Here is a 17,822-nt window from a genome sequence, read left to right as displayed (position 1 = left end):
TGTTGCAGGAGATGTGTGACCCTCTGAGGATGGAAATCAGCCTGGGCTGCTGCTCAGACTGCTGCACCAGTCTGTCTCTTGTGGCTGGGCAAAATCAGGTGGTGATGGGCTGTTACTCACCTTGGAAGGGGAACAGAACTGGAGGAGACAGATGGGAAATTTTCTCTGTATTATTCCAGGGAAATAAAAATATACAGGCTCTGTGTGCTAGCTGTTGGGCAGGGCCACCAAAAAAGTCCTTCAAATGTGTCCCCATTTCCCCAGGATGCCCAGCTAGAGAAATCAACCTTTGCCACTCAACCTTGCAAAGCAGAGAACACTTAAAATTGGAAAAGACCTCAAAGATCATCAAGTCCAACCATAACCCAGCACCACCACCCTGTTCACCACTAAACCATGTCTCCAGGTGCCACATCCCCATGTTTTTTAAACACTTCCAGAGATGGTGACTCCTCCACTTTCTGGGCAGCCTGTTCCATTCCTTTACAAGCCTTTTGGTGATTTTTTTGTTCCTAATATCCAGTCTCAACCTCCCCTGGTGCAACCACTTCCTCTCCTCCCAGCAAACCATGCAGTGGGTGATGATGCTGCAGTCATTCTGCCCGTGGGCTTTGGGAGCTGGGCAGTGCTGTGGGGGCTTCCTAAAGCCAGGAATGTCCCTCTGGAGCATCCTGAGCTGCCCCTGCCCTCAGAGCCGGGTGCCTGCTCCCCACTGGGGCAGCCAGGAGCTGCTGTGGTGCTGTCCAGTGGGGAGGCAGCACGGATCAGAGAGCATGGGAAGATTCCCCAAGCTCTGCTACCGAGGCTCAGCCTCCAGCAGCTGCTGCTGAAAGAGCTGCTCGCTGTGAACACCCCAAATCTCTGGCAGAGAGATGTAAGAGCTAAGCTGCTTTGGAAATCTCTTCCTAAGACTTCCTGCCCTGGCTCTGGTACAGACTGAGGTCATTGCTGGGCTGCTGGACTCTCTGGCTCTTTCCATTCAGGGAAGATTTCTGTAATTAGGATGATTCCAAATATTTCTATTTGCCTCATGCGCTTTTCATTATTCGTTGTTTATTTTCCCGCATGAAATCGTTGAGCTGCTCATGGCAGGAAACATTTGCATGAACAAATATTTTGCTAGTTGTGCTCAGATCAGGCAATCCCCCAGCAGGGATGGTGCATTTAGTTGCTCTCACTCTCTCTTTTAAAGAACTCATTCAGAGCCCCATTACCCAGCATGGGGCAGCAGTCATTGGCATTTCAGTGAGAAATTTCTAATGATAACCGAGGAGCAGTTGGCTCTCCATTGAAAGTCATTGAAACGCCCCACCTGTCACAGCAAATTTACACATTCATATGCTAAAAAGCCCTGAATCAGCTGGCTCTGTGCTTCCTTTCTGAAGCAGATTGTTTGCCTGTCACCCAGGAGCAGATATTTCCTGCAGGATTTCCAGCTTTGCTCTGTCTGATGTGTGCTGGGAGGCACAAGTTCCCCACCTGGACGTGGTGTCCTGGGGTGGAAGGGAAAATCCTCAGGGTTCTGTGCAAACCCTGGATCCTGGGTGGATTTGGGGACTGATTGTGCCAGGTCAGTCTGGGCTTGGGGTTTTGGGAATACCAAAACCCTGCTCAATTTGCAGTTACAAGGCTTAACTCACTCAGGAGCATGTATCTCATTTTCTAAAGATGTTCCTGAATCTGCTGCACCCTCCACCTCGTGTGAAGGTATCTGAAGGGACTGGGGTGAGTAGATTTTAGGTTGTGGCCAAAATAATGCATTTGGGCTAATTCCCCAAGGTGAGGCCCTTTTCCAGTCACAAACTTCCCAGGCTTGAGCTGGTGCACGGGCAGAGCACACACACCCCTCTGTCTGCACCCTGCAGTGCAATCAAAACTTATCTGAGCCCTTGAGAGGCTGCAGCACTTTTGTTGTGACTGAAATTCTCCATAACTGTGAACACATCAGCCCTCCTCCTCCTCCTCCTCCTCCTCCTCCTCCTGGTGCTCAGCACTCACAGGGTCCAACACAGCATCTCCCATTTCCCATGATGTGTCCAAGGGCTGACAACGTCCCACTGGACATGAGCTGTGGTTTTTGCCCTGTAATTAATCAGATTTATGATGGAAAATCTCCACCTAAAGCAGCAGAGAGCCCAATGCCCACCAGGGCATGTCCTTTACCACGAGCCCGTGTGTGCCTGTGTCCCCAGCCCTGCATTTGGGTGCTTCTAACAAAGCAGATTTAGGTGCTTCTAACAAAGTAAATTTAGGTGTTTCTAATAAAGTAAATTTAGGTGCTTCTAACAAAGCAGATTTAAGTGTTTCTAACAAAGCAAATTGAAGTGTTTCTAACAAAGCAGCTATTTCTGTGGGAAGGATTTTGGCTGCAGCCACCTGACGGGGGACGGCTCCCGACATGAATGATGACTAATTGGGCGGCGGATGTGTAATTTGTCTTTATTGAGGCTGCATTTGTGCTGGCAGCTGCTGCTCGGGGAGGCTGGGCCGGGGCTGGAGGCGATGGTGGATCCAACACTGCCACCTTCTGCTCCAGCAGAGGAAGGTGAGGAAGGCTCCAGCTCCTGCCACCTTCTGCCAGTAGCAGTGAAAGGTGGGCAAGGTGAGGATGCTCCAGGTCCTCCTGCTGTGGAAGGGGCTGACAGCTGGTCTGCTGGCCAGAGTTAGTTGAAGAAGAGAAGCTGATAAGAGTCACCTCTGCCCTGAAAGGAGTTCTGGCAAGGTTGTTGGTAAGGAAATGGAGGAGAAGAAAAGATAAACGGGGCCTGCAGTCCCCTCCTTAGTGAAAAACAGTGGTGGAGACCACCCTGCACCAATGGACATTATGTTGATCTATGGTAGCCAATGAATAGGTATAAACTTTGTGAGAAGGTATAAAAAAAAGACAGCCTGCTGCTAAAATAAACAGAGAGAAGCCTTCTCAAATAGGAGATGCTCTTCTGTTTGTTACAACCATCTCAACAGCAACATCCTGCCACCTTCTGCTGAAGCAGTGGGAGATGGGGAAGGTGAGGATGGCTCCAGCTCCTCCTGCCACCTTCTGCTGAAGCAGTGGGAGATGGGGAAGGTGAGGATGGCTCCAGCTCCTCCTGCAGTGCCAGACCCCGCAGATCCATCCCACTCTGGGACATGCAAGCTCACCCTCCAACTCTGCACTCATTAGGGCAGAATTCAGTCCTCCTGCAGCTCCCCAGCTCACCCTTCCAAAGTCCTGTAGGATGTCAGTATGTGCAGGCATTTGGTGTTAACTCGGGAGGAAAAATATTAGATTTAAGCACTAATGTGATAGGAATGGGTGTAACTTGTAATGTTGCTGCTGATGAGTTGTGTCAGGAGATATTGCTGATAAACAAATAGTTTGTACTGCATGGGGAAGTCAGTGAATAAAGTAAAACAGCTCTAATGAAAATGTAAAATAGTTTGAAGTGGGAAGTTTTGATCAGCTTAAAGCACTGCTGAGATGAACTGCTCTGTTGTTCTAGGAGGGACTGGACAATGGCTGATACTGCTTAGGGGGAAATTTTAGCATTGAATAAAAAGACCAGCTGAGAAATACTTGTGCCCTAATAGATAATGCAGCCTGCAAGGTGCTCTTGTTGCATCCAAGGTGATGCACCCTGATAAAGTGAATTTTGCAGTCAGTGCTGACAGGGCCTCAGATGGGGAACCCTGATGGGGTGGAGTGGGGAGCTCCTGATCTGAGCCTGGCCTGGGCAACACTGGACTCAGAAGGGTTAACCTGCACTGGCTTCTCAGAGCTGCTTGCACAAATGTGCTTCTGCACGTGGATCCACTGCCCTAAAGATCCCAGGGCAAGCTTAGCATTGAGAGTGTGTGTGAATTCATGACATTCCTCAAAGGATTTGGGTTCTGTAAATTTCAAATGCTGGCAGGCTGGAACAAATATAATTCCACTTCCATATGTTTCCTGCTACATACAAAAGAAATTAAGCATATTTACTTCATGCTCACACAATGGAAACTCAAGCCATTAAAATATTTCTTTTCCATTTGAAGAGCAGCAGTTTGTTTGATACCTTCTGTTGCCACCAGGCTTCTGGGATGAGCAGAGCCAGTGCAGCATTAATTAATCCTTAAGATTGCAAGCAAGATGAGACCAGTGTGTGGCACAGGGGAGAAGGGGGGTGGTGATCTCTGTGTTGCACTGATATCTTTCCAGATTTCTCCTTGCTATAATCAAAGGATGATGCTTCCTTTCTTCCTGAGGAGAGTCCTCTTCCATGGAGTCCTCTCTTTGATTCCTCCCCTCCCTTCCTGCTCTGTCAGCTCCAGACCTGCTCTTATTGCACAAGGAATTGGTCCAGTCTTTTCCACTGCTGTTGTTGAGTCTCATATCCAAAGATTATAGTGAGGCACAGCTTGGCTGGATGATCAGAGTTACCTTGACTGCCCTGCTGGCTTGCCTGTGTCCCTAAATTGTCTCTCATCTTGGTTTAATTGCAGCCTGCCTCAGGCTGGGTTGTGTCTTCGTGTCTGTGCACAGTAGATCAAAGCACTTGACCAGAGCTCACAGGTTCCTGCAGTAGCAGGATTAATGAGAACATTCTGGAGGTCTGACAATATTCAAAAGGGTCTCTTTGGACACAAAAAATCTCTAAAATTGTCTTCAGAACAGCAGGATTTTGTCTGTCATGTTTGCTTTTATATCACTCAATCCTTTGGAAATATTTACTGTGTTTGGGAGTGATTAAGAGAAAAGGATTTAGTTGAAGTCTGTGCTGTTGAGGCCAGGCTTTGCCACAGAGGAAGGCAGTGCCAAGCCCAGTTGGCCCTTAGACATCACACCTCCCCCCTGAGCTGCTCTGCAGGTGAATCTGAAGCTGAAGAGATGCTCTTGCCTTTGAGTTTTAAAAAAACAACCAATGGCTCACCCTTGTAGTTCCAAAAGGGCTCAGCTCCACTTCCCCACCCTGCAAAGCCTGGCTCCAGTGCCTTCCCATAAATACAGCCTGCAAAGTTTGCACTGCATGAAGCAATATTAGTGAAACCAGCGTGATGCCAAGGCTGTAATCTGGTCAGGGCTGAATTTCTCATATTGTCTGGTGTTCTGATGCTCAGAAATAGGCACTTAATGACTCTGTGGGTGTGTTGGGAGGACTGTGGCAGCAAGAGGATGAACTGTTTGTTCTAAGCTGGTTTTTCGATGGTTTCTCTGCCATGAATTGCCCAAGCACAGGGGGTGCTCTGGTCTCTCCCCAGTGGGCAGTGACCTCAGAAATCCTGTTTGTCTGCAGCTGGAGGGGTCTGTTCATTGTGGCTGTCTGTTCACTCTGAATATCTGAATGTTCTGTTTGGCTGTGTCACAGGGGAACTGGTGACTGGGAGAGTGTCAAACCACCACAGAGAGCATCCCTGCTGGAGCCTGCATCTCTTTCTCCTGCCCTCAGTGCTCTGAAAAGCTCCCAGGAAGTTCCAGGTCTCTGAGGATGCTTATGAGACTCAGGTGCACACAGTCCTTAGGAATAATTATTCCCTATTTACACCAGACTTACTTGTTTTTAATTTATTTTCCCCCTAAGCCAAACATTTCTCTTCAGGTGGAATTTTGAAGGGCTCAGTGAAGGTGCAGACTGCTGTAATCTGCTTTGCTGAGCAAGCCTCCTCCTCTTCCCAGTAAGTGCAGTTAGCAGGGAACACACCACAATATTTGAGCACAGTTCTGCCCAACCACCCTCCAAGGGCTGCCCTCCAGCTCCTCCAGGAATTGAAATTCAAATCCCTTGGAAGGCCCTTACTGCTGTTATTCATCCCCAAATCTCAGACCCCCCAGCCCACACCCATCCATCTCTGAAATGATGAAGGGGCTCTGGGTGTGGGAAGGGGACAGAACACCCTGCACTAGAACTGAAGGAGCTGCCACGTGCAGTGGGCAGAGCCAGGATTTTGCTGGCTCAAAATCTGCCAGGATTTTGCTGGCTCCTCAGCTCACCTCCCATCCAGGGCTCTGGACCATCACTCATGGACAGAGGCAGCATATTTTTGAAATTATTGGGTTTTGCTGCATTGCATTTCCTAGGCCTCGTTCCTGTTGCTCATCAGATGAGCTGCTGTGGAGAGGCACAGTATTCCTATAAAAAATTTAAGATGTTTGTGTAGCTACAGCCCAAGGCACTTGCTGGCCTAAGCCAAATGCAAATAGATATTTAAAGGCATGAGACTTAAGCACTGAAATAGGGCCTAAATGTTGCTTTGGGACTTTGAAAATTTGACTTAATTTCTAAGGCACTTGGGAATTGTTGAAGACATTCCCTTGGAGCTGTATGAATCCTGTTTCTGGCCAGCTTTGTATTTAATTTTCTGATGGTGGTTGGAGCATGTATTACCCTGACCTGGAAAAAGAGAATTGCATTAAATTGTGATGAGGGCACTGGGGCTATTTTTCTTGCTGTATGCCAGAAGGTGTTTGAATAAATTGACAGTGTATTTTCTTTTTGCTGTTCATCTTGATTTATTTCCATTCTTGAACTTTCCCCCTTTGGAGAATCCAGTTATAGGTTTTCTTCCTGAGCTGTACACAGAGCCAGCCTTCTATGAGCAGTCTCTAAACATATGTCAGGAGATTGAATCACTGGCTTTTTCCATGTGTGTGGAAGAGATAAGACAAATAGGGGTTACTCTGAAACACTAGATTTTGGAAAGAGAAGGGGAGTGAATTCACAACAAAGACCACCCAAAACATTTTCAAGCTCAAGACTCCAGTGAAAACAAACACAACAAAAATAATGTGCTTCTGATTAGCTGCATAAATTAGCTGCTATTGTTCTTCTTCCCAGGGCAAATGATTTACTGGTTTATCCCACCCAACGTTAAATGTAAATTGGAAATGTGTAAAATTACATTTGACTGTGGAGCACACAGTGTGTACACGCAGTTGGTGACAAAGCCAGCCCCACATGTTCTTTCTAAACATTACAGGGACACAGTCACAGAGCTGTGGCATGAGCTGCCAGCTGCTGGGCCATGGCAGGAATGATCTGCACCCCGAGGGATATCAGGTATATCAATCTGGGACTAATGGATAATGAACTTATTGAAAACATGGTGACATTACTGGGCCAGCTGTGGGCTGCCCAACTGCTCAGCTTTCCCATTTGCTGCATCACAAAAGGAAGTTGTATTCTTGAATTCAGAAAGAGCAGGGCAGTATGGACCAAGGAAGGAAAAGTCCTGGGATTTGGGGGCCAGAATCCAGAGGGGGACCCACAAGTGCCCATGGCAGACCCTTCTGCTCACCTGAACAGCCCCAGCTTTGTGAGCTCCTCCTGCCCTGGGCTCCTGGCTCAAGGATGATCAGTGCCAGCTCCCTCCCCACTCTGGGTGTGCTGGGAGGGGTTAGAGAACAGCTCTGAGAACTGCTGGGCCAAGATAAGCCTTTTGCTGTTGTTTTGTGAGTCCAGACTGGCCTTAGGATGCAGGGAACTTTGCCTTCAGGAGTTGGGATGAGGCCCAGTTCACGAGTTCATTGTCCCTCCCCATGTGGAACTGGATGGTCTTTAAGGTCCCTTCCTAGCCAAACCATTCTGTGATTTTATCAGAGGCTTCAGCCAGTTCCCACAAGGGTGAAACAGGCTCTGGTGTATGAAAGAGACCTTCACACACTCCTTGAGATGACTCAAGGAGGCAGAGGGCTTCTAAAACAGCGATATTCATTGCTCAGCATGAGGCCATCCTGTCACACCCTTTTGGTTTAAGCTCATGTTCCTTTCATATTTTAACACAAAACGATGCCACAGTGCTGGAGTAAGACTTTTTATTCTCTTTGTTCAGCACTGAGCACCAGGAGTTTGTGGTGTGGTGTCCTGTGTGTGTTTATATTCACACCTACACGTGCCCATGGGGGTTACCTTTGTCAGGGGTAGCTGAACAAGCCCTGCTTTTTTAACACCTGCCTTTGTGCAGGATGTTCATTGATTGATGGGGGTTTTCAAAACATTCCTCTTGGCCATGTATTGAATTTGTGCTGTATTTATTTATTTATTGCTTGATTTGTGCCTCTTCCCATTCGTTCTGCCTCGTGTTTTCCTTATCAGTGTCAGTTGTAGTCAATTACTCTGAGTGAAAAGATTGAGGACCTAATTTATGGCATGATGACACACAGTAGATACCCTGTTCCCATTAGAACCTGATGAAACCTCTCTATTAATTTGCTCAGTGTGCCAAGCCGAGTCACAGAGGGTAGACCTTTGATGAATAAAGCATATTTTCTTACTTAGCTCCATTCCTAACTAGCTCAACTTCTAGAAATAACATCGGTTGGCCAATGAAAACACTTTGATAGTGGCAGGAATTTAAGATAAAAAACAGCTGGGTGAGTTTTTTAGACGAAAGGAAACAACTTTGAACTCTGCAGACAATGTAGTTTAAACCCAAACAGATGTGGTTTAATCTTGTTTTTGATCCTCTTGTAGATTTCCTTTTAAAATGCAAGCATGTGCACAGAAATGATGACTTTCAGATGGCTGGACATAATTTGTTAGAGTATCACCTTGGTGCATAAATCTTCTCTGCCAAAGGCTCCACGTCTTTGAACATGGCCTGAAAGGTACCAGAGGGAATTGATGTTGTTCTTTTGGTGCTATCCTGCAACCGTGTAATAGGAAGGTAAAGTCTGTAAAATGAGAAACTCAGATGTGCTTTTGTGGTTCCCAATAAATCTTTTAACCACCAGGGCCTAAAGTAACTCCTAGACAGAGGAGACAGTGTGAGACTTACTCCAAATCAGCAGAGCCCTTTGATCTGAGCCCAGCCCTATCTCACTTTGAGAGCTGTTACTCACATCTGGCATTTTCAGATGCTAATTCCCCTCTCCTTTCCCTGTGTATTAACACAAGTGGAAGTAAACATATAAACAGACTTCCCTTCAATAGATAATCAGCTTTCCATATAAACGTGGTGGTGGCACTCTCAGCACATGTTCCAATCACCAGGAAACTTCAAAGCTCTGTGCAATCAAGACCTGCTTCTTCCCCACAGCCAAATCAGAGCATTGAGTACAGGAGGGCTGGCTACAGATGTGCCTCTGCACAGATGTGAGCTTTTCTTTCTCCCCATCTCTTATCCTTCCTAAAATCAGGGAGGTGGGATAAAAACCAGCATAAAGAACAACCTCTTTTCTTCTTGGCAGAGGTAAAGAGCATTCTGAAAAAAAAAAAAAAAAGAAAAAAGAAAAGATGATACATTACTACTTTAAATTGAGGTTTGGGAGCTGCAGCAAGTACCAAGGAGAGCTGGGAAGAAGAGCAGCTCACTGACAGTTTTGAAAATGGGTGCATGTTTTTAGTGAATCACATATTTGGCCCCCAGCTCTCAAACATATTTAGGCCTTCACACACTTTGAATCCAGGGGGAATTAATAATTCGAATAACTTTTGGATGTCTGAGCCTTGCCACAGTATTCCTAAAGTCTCTGTTTCTCAGAGGAAGATATTACATGAGGCTCAGTAAGGGAAAAATTTGTTTTTGTAAACTTCAGAGTGGAAGGGAAAACACTGAAGATGTCTTGAAAAAACATAACAAGACAGAAAAATAACCAGGTTCATTATTTCAAAACAAACAAGCAAATAAATAAAAAAGTCTTCTGTTTTCTGGTCATCCTTTTTAGGTGGCTGATTTATGATTTGAGAACAGAATGCAAATGCTGTTGGCTGGGATGTGTTGGTGCTGTCCTGCCAGCCCAGCTCTGAAATGAGCCAGGCTTTTCCTGCCTCACCTCCTCTGGCACACTCACTCCAAGGCAGGCACCTGGAAGCAGATCTTTTTAAAGCTAAAGGTAAAACCATCAGATGATTTCTAACAAGATTAAAACCAGAGCTTCTACAGAATAAACACAGCAGATAATCTGGCTTTTTACCATGACCTAAGCAGCTGTTATTTTAGCAGATAGCAGGAAATTATTAGGAACACATTCTCAGAGCCTGGTGGAAATAGGGGTGAAGCTGCTGTAGATTTGACTCTTAAAACCTCATCTGGACCTTGCCAGAGGAGGCATCTACTGCTTCTCCATTTCCTTCCAAATCTTCAGGGTGGAACTGTGTCTTACCAATATTTTCTTTTTCCTGGTTTTTCCTCCACCAGCAATAAAGCTTTTGTTTTGGTTTGGTTTTTTGTTTGGTTGGTTTTTTATACAAACAGATTTATTTTATATGACCTTTTAAAGATCACCTAGTTCCAAACCCCCTGCCATGGCAGGGACACCTCCCACTGTCCCAGGCTGCTCCAGCCCCAATGTCCAGCCTGGCCTTGGACATTTCCAGGGATCCAGGGGCACTCATAGTTGCTCTGGGCATCCTCACAGGGAGGAATTTCTTCCTAATATTTATTCTAAACTTGCTTTGTGGCAGTTTGAAGCCATTCCTTGTATCCCATCACTCCATCCCCTGTCAATTGTCTCTCTCCATCTTTCCTGCAGCTCCTTCAGGCCCTGCAAGGCCACCCTGAGCTCAGCCCAAAGCTTCTCCTGTGCAGGTGAACAATCCCAGCTGTGCCAGCCTTTCCTCCCAGCAGAGCTGCTCCATCCCTGGCATCATCCTGGAGCCTCCTCTGGGCTCTCTGAGCAGCTCCAGCTCCTCCCTGGGCTGGGATTCATTCTCATTTCTGACAGTCCCCTTGGTCCTGCACAGCAGCTTCAGGCTGTGCTGCACCTTTTCCACAGCATCTCCCCAAAGTGCCCCAGCCCAGGGATGATCACACATCCCAAAAATCAGCATCTCCCCCCTGGGCAGCCCCAGGGCCCTGGTGGGGCTGCTCTGCTGCCCTTGGGGCTCCATCCCTCCCCAGAGAGCACAGCACTGAAATGTGAGCTTGGCATCCCCCAGCAGGGCTGACAGACACCCAGGTGGGGAAGGAGGCAGCAGTGAATGGCAGGAGCACTCATTTGCTCAGATGACTACAGCAAACCTGTAATCAATTAATGATTTGCATGCTCAGAACGGAGACGAGTTGAGCAGTAAATTATTAACTGCAGCCTAATAGCTGCAGCTCGATGATAGCAGATAATTTGCTCTGCTTACATTAGCAAATAACTGAGGCAAGCAGGATACAGCAAAACCCAAAGCTGTGCAGTGGAATCAAAAATACAGCTTGAACAAAATTTCCCTATTGGCATGTCTTTTGAAGAAAAAGGTTTGTTTTTTTCTTTTTTCCATTAAAGAAAGCTTTAACTGATTATTTATCTTTTACAAAAAGTTTTCTTTTCTTTTTAGGAAAAGGGAAAAAAGCCCCAGAAATGTTCAGCCTTCCTCTCATATATCCACTCCCTCCAAAGTCAACCAAAAAAAAAAAATTTGAATTTTGATAACCCCTCTGAAATTTTATGAATTAGTTCTTTAAATCTGCATTTATGTGCTTGATCTACAAGGACATGGAGTAAAGTGCCACTACACTCCCAGCTGCATCTGTGAAACCTCCTGCCATGTGCACCTGAAAGTCTGGAATAAATCTACTGAGGACACCAGTGAGGCTATGCCCAGATCTCTCATTGTCTTAGAGGTGGCCAAGTTTTCAATTATTTGCACCAAATATTGTCTGGTAGCACAAATACAGCCTATGCTTGTTTGGTTTTTTTAATTTAAAGCTGTGTATAAATTGCAGGACATCTAATTTCATGGTAAGTATGAGAATCAGTTAAAAATATTTTAGTTAAATAAGGAATGGGATTTCAAGTAATGGATTTTCTCCTTTTATTTTACATTTTCAGGAACATTTCTCTTATCCTGCTGGCTTGGGGGCAATTCAGTTTTTTAAAAGCATATTGTAAAAGCAAAAAAACTGAGATTGATGAAATAATGGGAAATATTTAACTGTGAAACAGCTGACTCTGTGTAGCAGCATGAAGTACATGAAGGGAGCCTCTTGGTCAGTATTATGATGAAAAGATTTCCTTGTGGCTTGTAATTCATGTATCACTTCCACTTAAAACTGGTGCTTTAAAGCTTGGCCCCTCAACTGCTGGCAGCTCTTACCTTGTCCTAAAGCTTTTTAATTGCTACACAAAATTATGCCAGTGATACCAAGAGATTCTGGAATATTTGAGCAGCCAAATAAATAATAAATAATAAATAAATAAATAAATAAAATCCTGGGACTGGGGTGCAGTGAGCTTTTTTGATAACATGGATTTATCCTGCTTCTTTTTCTTTTAATTCAGCTCCTGCCTGCCAGCCAATCAGAGCCAGCAGAACATGATTTCTCCAGCATAAAGGGCATCAGGAATTGCATTTCACAGGTGAAAATTTCTCTGGAGGACTTTCCAGTCTGTGCCATGGCCTCAGGAGTTGTGCTGCTGCAGCATGTTGGCCACACATCCTGTTGGAGTCACCTTAGGATAATTCTTGGCTTCAGGCAGAGCTCAGCAGATCTTACTGGTGAAAAAGTGTCTGTGTATATAGGTGTATCTGCATCCTCATTTTCAGATGGGTGGTTATGTTACAGAGCTCATCCTTGCCTGCTTTCAATCTCTTTGAAAGACAGGAACTTTAGCCTGCCTCATTATCCATCATTTTCACACTTCCAGCCTGATCCATCCATGATTTTCTGCCACATCCTGTGATGCTCTCAGGATGATGTTGGCACGGATAAATTTGCAGCAATCTGGGGACTACAAGCCATATCATCCTGCTGATTTCCCAGGAAGCTGGTTACCCTCTGTGCCTGAGTAGAGAGGGGAGAGAAGCCCTGTAATTTCATGGAATGTCCCTTGATTGGATCCCTGCTGGCTGCAGGAGCCAGCTCGCTGCCTGCCATGGCTGTGCCCTGCAGCTCTCATGGTTCACAGTGCCTTGGGCCACATCCCTGCTGCTCTCATGGTTCACAGTGCCTTGGCCACATCCCTGCTGCTCTCATGGTTCATTCTGCCTTGGCCACATCCCTGCTGCTCTCATGGTTCACAGTGCCTTGGGCCACATCCCTGCTGCTCTCATGGTTCACAGTGCCTTGGGCCACATCCCTGCTGCTCTCATGGTTCATTCTGCCTTGGACCATGTTCCCTGCTGCTCTCATGGTTCATTCTGCCTTGGACCATGTTCCCTGCTGCTCTCATGGTTCACAGTGCCTTGGCCACATCCCTGCTGCTCTCATGGTTCATTCTGCCTGGGCCACATCCCTGCTGCTCTCATGGTTCATTCTGCCTGGGTCACATCCCTGCTGCTCTCATGGTTCACAGTGCCTTGGCCACATCCCTGCTGCTCTCATGGTTCATTCTGCCTTGGGCCACATCCCTGCTGCTCTCATGGTTCACAGTGCCTTGGCCACATCCCTGCTGCTCTCATGGTTCATTCTGCCTTGGGCCATGTTCCCTGCTGCTCTCATGGTTCATTCTGCCTTGGACCATGTTCCCTGCTGCTCTCATAGTTCATTCTGCCTTGGGCTATGTTCCCTGCTGCTCTCATGGTTCACAGAGCCCTGCTGCTCTCATGGTTCACAGTGCCTTGGGCCACATCCCTGCTGCTCTCATGGTTCACAGTGCCTTGGGCCACGTTCTTGCTGCTGAGAGCATCCCTGTTGCTGCTGCTGAGAGCACGGGCGTGAGAGTCTGTCTGAAATATCCCTCATCTACCTCACGATTGTCATTTGGGGACCACTGAAGAGAAGACCCCCCCTGTCTAGAATCTCTGGCTCTGAAGGAGACAGTCACATGCCAACAAGGCCTTGAGATCTGAGAGCATTGCTAAGCTGCTGTTTTCACAGGTGTTTGCTGTATCCTACACTGAGCCCAATGAGAAGAAGAAGGGGCACCGTGCCCTTTTTGCAACAACAGCCCTGGAAGCTGTCCCATCTCTCGGCCTGGCTGGACTTCTCCTGAGTTCTGGGTGGTCCCCTGCAGAAGACTCCTCTCACTCATTTGCAACCACTGTGACAGACAGACTGAGATGTAGGAAGCCTCTCCATCAAAGATTGAGACATGAAACCCCCATGTGAGAAGGCCCCTCTGCTCCTTCCAAGGACTGGCACTGAGACCCCCAGCCTGGAGGAGGTGTGTGGGGGAGGCAAGCTGACCAAAGTGAGATGGATGTGGCAGGTGCAGGCAGTGGACCACAAAAACAATGGCTCACCCTCACTGCTGAACAAGGACTGTGTGTACCCTTTCCAAACACCTTTCTTTCCCCAAAGAAAATCCATTCCCCCTTCTCCCACTGAAAAAGAGTATAATTGGGGTCCAGATGAACTGTGCCTCTGAGATCTCCCCAACATAACAGGCAGATCCTCGACTGGACTGGACCAAAGGACTTCGTTTGGTAGCTATATCCCCCTCTGTCTCTCTCTCTCTCTTTTCTCTCTCTTTGTCTATATTTTTCTCTCCCTTGATCTCTTGTTGGGGTCTCTAGCTGGTCAGAGTGACCCCAAGCAAAGTTAGAAAGTCTCTTTTTCCAGGCCGGTGCTGGAAGAAGGAGTCAGGGCTCTTCATTTGTCAGTCTCAAGGTTGTTTATTGTATCTTATCTATAAAAAATTTTCTCCTGCCCTGCTGAGGTCCATCCAGCAGGGCAGTTCCAGGCACTCTGCCTGCCCCTAGGGCAGTGTTATCTTTTTATACTAAAAACTACATGTACAATATTTACAATTACTTTCCAATACCTAGCACCTATGTTAGACAGTGAGCTTCTACTCAAAACCAATCCAAAAGTGCCAACATCACAGCAGAAGATAGAGGCCAAGAAGAAGAAGGAGAAAGGCTGGACATGCCCAGTTCCCTCCATCTTGCCTCCTGAACCCCCATTCCAGAAACCCTAAAATCTACTTTTCCACCCCATGATAACTCCACTATTATTCTACCTAAACTGTTGTGGCTTGCTGATCTTCATATAAGGTTGGTAATTTGCTCCATGGGTCATAATCACCACCACAGAGTTTTGGGCTTCTGAGCTCCCTGGCAGGGGTCCTGGCCATCCTGGACAGCCAGAGGGATGTTCTGGGTTCCCACAATCTCTCTATTGCATTTTGCTGTGGTCATTCAATAAAGGTGCATTTGTTTTGATTATCACTGCAAATCCCCTGTGCCGTGCTGGTTTTTTGCACCCTGAGATGAAATCCACGAACCATCACGAACCCCATTTGTAAGGATGGATTGTGACAATGGGACATCTGGGATCGACGGCTGTGAACAAAGGACTCTCCCTGGAGGCTGAAAAAGCCAGAAAAGCCAGGGTGAGATGGGGCCCAGGTGGGCACAGGGGGATGATGAGGAACTCCACAGCTGCAGGGAATAATGAAAAACTGGCTGGGCAGGACGTGGGGCTCCTCTGGGCTGAGCTGCTCAGAGGTTTCTGTGTCCTGCTGGAGAGTGCTCTGAAAGTTTAATATTTATTTCTGCCTCCTGTATGGAAGAACTTCCTTTTCCCCTGGATGCTGGTGTTGTTCTTGTCCTCCTGGCTGGGTGAGTACAAGATGTGGTGTGACATCAGCTCTGTCTTTGTTTTAAGAGAAAAAAAAGCCCTCTAAGTGCTACAAGTGCTAATTCTTCTTCTGGAAACCCAGCTTTGATTCTGGTTGCATAGAATAAATTTTTGTGCATCTGGGAGTGAGAGAGAAGCTTAGTGATCAGTGTTAAAATGCCACAAAAAGTATGAAATTGCTCTTTTAGCACAGAGTGACTGAATCACTGCAGGATTTGGTACCTGAAGGTCTCTCAGTTCTAGGAGTAATACTAATAGGAACTCTTTCCTGTTCAGAGGTTTTTAAAGGGGGAAATTCCTGAGTTTAGTGCTGAGAATCTCTTATTGGTACAGGCCTGAGATCTGCTGTGGTTGGTCTTAAGCCAAGGCATTTTTTGAGGGGGAAATACCTTTTCTGTGCAATATAAGCTACCATTTTTCTCTGGGGAAAGCAGGAATAATTTCCTCTCTGTGCTGAGCTGAACTGGAGAATTTGAACACTAAATAAAATCAGAAAGCATTTTAAAATCTAATTTCTGTAAAAATATGCTGGTCAGCTTCCTAGCAGTACCTCATCTTATGCAGGTGGATGGGGATGGAAGTGGAAAGGGCTGGTCCAGGAGAAGGGTAGATTTACTTCAGATACTTTTAGACTTTTCTGTGCTTTTGCATGACCACATAAGTTATTCTGTCACTTAAGAATTGAGTGTGGAGCTGGGATCCTGCTGCTGCAGCAGAAACAAAGGGAGTCCTACACAGCAAAAGCCTGTGATGCCATTTCTGGGGACAACATCTATGTGAGCACAGAAGGCAAATGAGAAGGAACCTTTCCCACATGGAACAGCACCAGAATTGTTCTTGTTAGCTGTGTCCAGCTCAGGAGGAGACAGCTGTGTCTGTTTTAAGCCTGGGACTGAGCTTTCCAGGTGATGTGAGCCCAGGTGCTCCCAGGCCAGCAGAGGAGGAGCTGGGCTGCAGGAAGGGCAGTGTCTGGTGTGGGTAGCATCCCCATGAGAGCAGGTGGGTTTGTGAGTGTCACTGTGTCCTGGTTCAGGGCAAATTTTGGAGAGAAGCCCCAAAAGGGCTCCTCTAGGAAAGCAGATTCAATCGGCTCCTCCCCGCAACCGGTCCGGGAGAAAAATACCTCCTTCGAAAAAAGTGGAAAAAACCCCTGTTTATTAAACAATAAAACATAAACAATATTAATCAATAAAACCTCTTGCTGCTCCCAAAGAGATGACAAACTGAGAAAGTCTCTCCCTGGGTTGCAGCTCAGCTCACTCAGGCTCTTGGTGCTGGAAATGTCGCAGGCCTGGCCTGGCCTGGTGGGCCACAGGTGGAGCTGCCGGTGCTCCCCTGGGTGTTCAGCCCAGAGCAGGTTTAAACAGGGCAAAGAAAAGGGAAAAAAACCAAAAACCCAGTCCAGGGAACTTTGCCTCAGCTAGCTAAACTAACTAAAAGCAAAGGAGAGCTCTGTCCCCCTGTCTGTCCGTCCGCAGACAACACAGTGCAGGAGCAGGAATGTGGAGGAGCGAGTGCAGTGTCTGAAAACAAACTGCACACTTCATCCTACCCCCTTCACTCTCTGCAAAAAGGTGCAAAACTTATTATTCAGCATAAACAGAACAAGATGATTGGGGATAAAAGCATCATACAGTCAAGCCAGGACACTCTGTGGGACTCAGGGCTCTAGAGAAACTGGGAGAGGTTTGGAGAGGGTTCCTGGCTGGTGTTTCCAGCTCTCTGTGAGAACAGAGCAGTGGCAGCTCTCATTCTGGCTGGAATATTGCTGATCTTCAGGGCTTTCCAGGCTTTTGTTGTTGTTATTCTTTTATTCCCTCCCCATGGCAGCATATTTGTCACGCAGCTCCTCAGGGTGGGAGCCCTTTCCTGCCAGGGCAGGGGGAGGGATGTGCTCAGCACAGTTTGCTCTTTGGCTGAGCTCCCTCAAAAGCAGCACCTGAAACGTGGTAAGAAGTTAGAGAAAGCTTTTAAAGGTGGAGAGGAGCTTTCCCCTTCCTTCATGAGCCAGGCTGCCTCTCTGGTAGCTCCTGTGCAAGCAATGGTTTGGTTTTTGTTCCAGAGTTCTCCCACTCTTCTAGGTCTGCCCTTTTCCTTGCATTTCAAGCTGCTGACTCTGACTCTCCCCACTTTCTGTGCTGCTCTTCTCTTGCTTTGCTCCCTTTTGAGCCTGAGAATCCTGCCAGTGTGGAGGAGTTAACAGCAGCACTGTGCAGCTGCCAGGAGGTTTGGGTTCTTGTGTCCTGGTTAAAGTGGAGACATTGGCTTGTAACTATTCCACCCTGAGCTATGATTATACCTCAGACCAGAGGCTGCAGACATCTTCCTACAATGTATTTTGGCAGGGCTGAGTTGATTAATGAAGCTTGAAGCATGAGAAGGCAAACTCTGGGAAAACTCCTATGCTGCGCTTA

The 17,822-nt window shown here is 46.9% G+C and overlaps 1 long non-coding RNA gene across 1 annotated transcript; it reads left to right on the top strand.

Moving 5' to 3' along the window:
- Positions 1-5,484: 5,484 nt before the first annotated feature.
- Positions 5,485-17,347, top strand: LOC139595751 (uncharacterized). Its single transcript, XR_011681116.1, has 5 exons — positions 5,485-5,634; positions 6,937-7,016; positions 8,430-8,563; positions 9,623-11,874; positions 12,167-17,347. It is a non-coding gene; the product is annotated as an uncharacterized lncRNA (long non-coding RNA).
- The last annotated feature ends 475 nt before the right edge of the window (positions 17,348-17,822 follow it).

The sequence above is a fragment of the Agelaius tricolor genome, unplaced genomic scaffold (genome assembly GCF_023055355.1).
Source record: "Agelaius tricolor isolate 1412-34295 unplaced genomic scaffold, bAgeTri1.0.p SCAF_14, whole genome shotgun sequence".
In the NCBI taxonomy this organism is placed as follows: domain Eukaryota; kingdom Metazoa; phylum Chordata; class Aves; order Passeriformes; family Icteridae; genus Agelaius; species Agelaius tricolor.
This window is presented reverse-complemented; position numbering and strand designations above follow the sequence as displayed.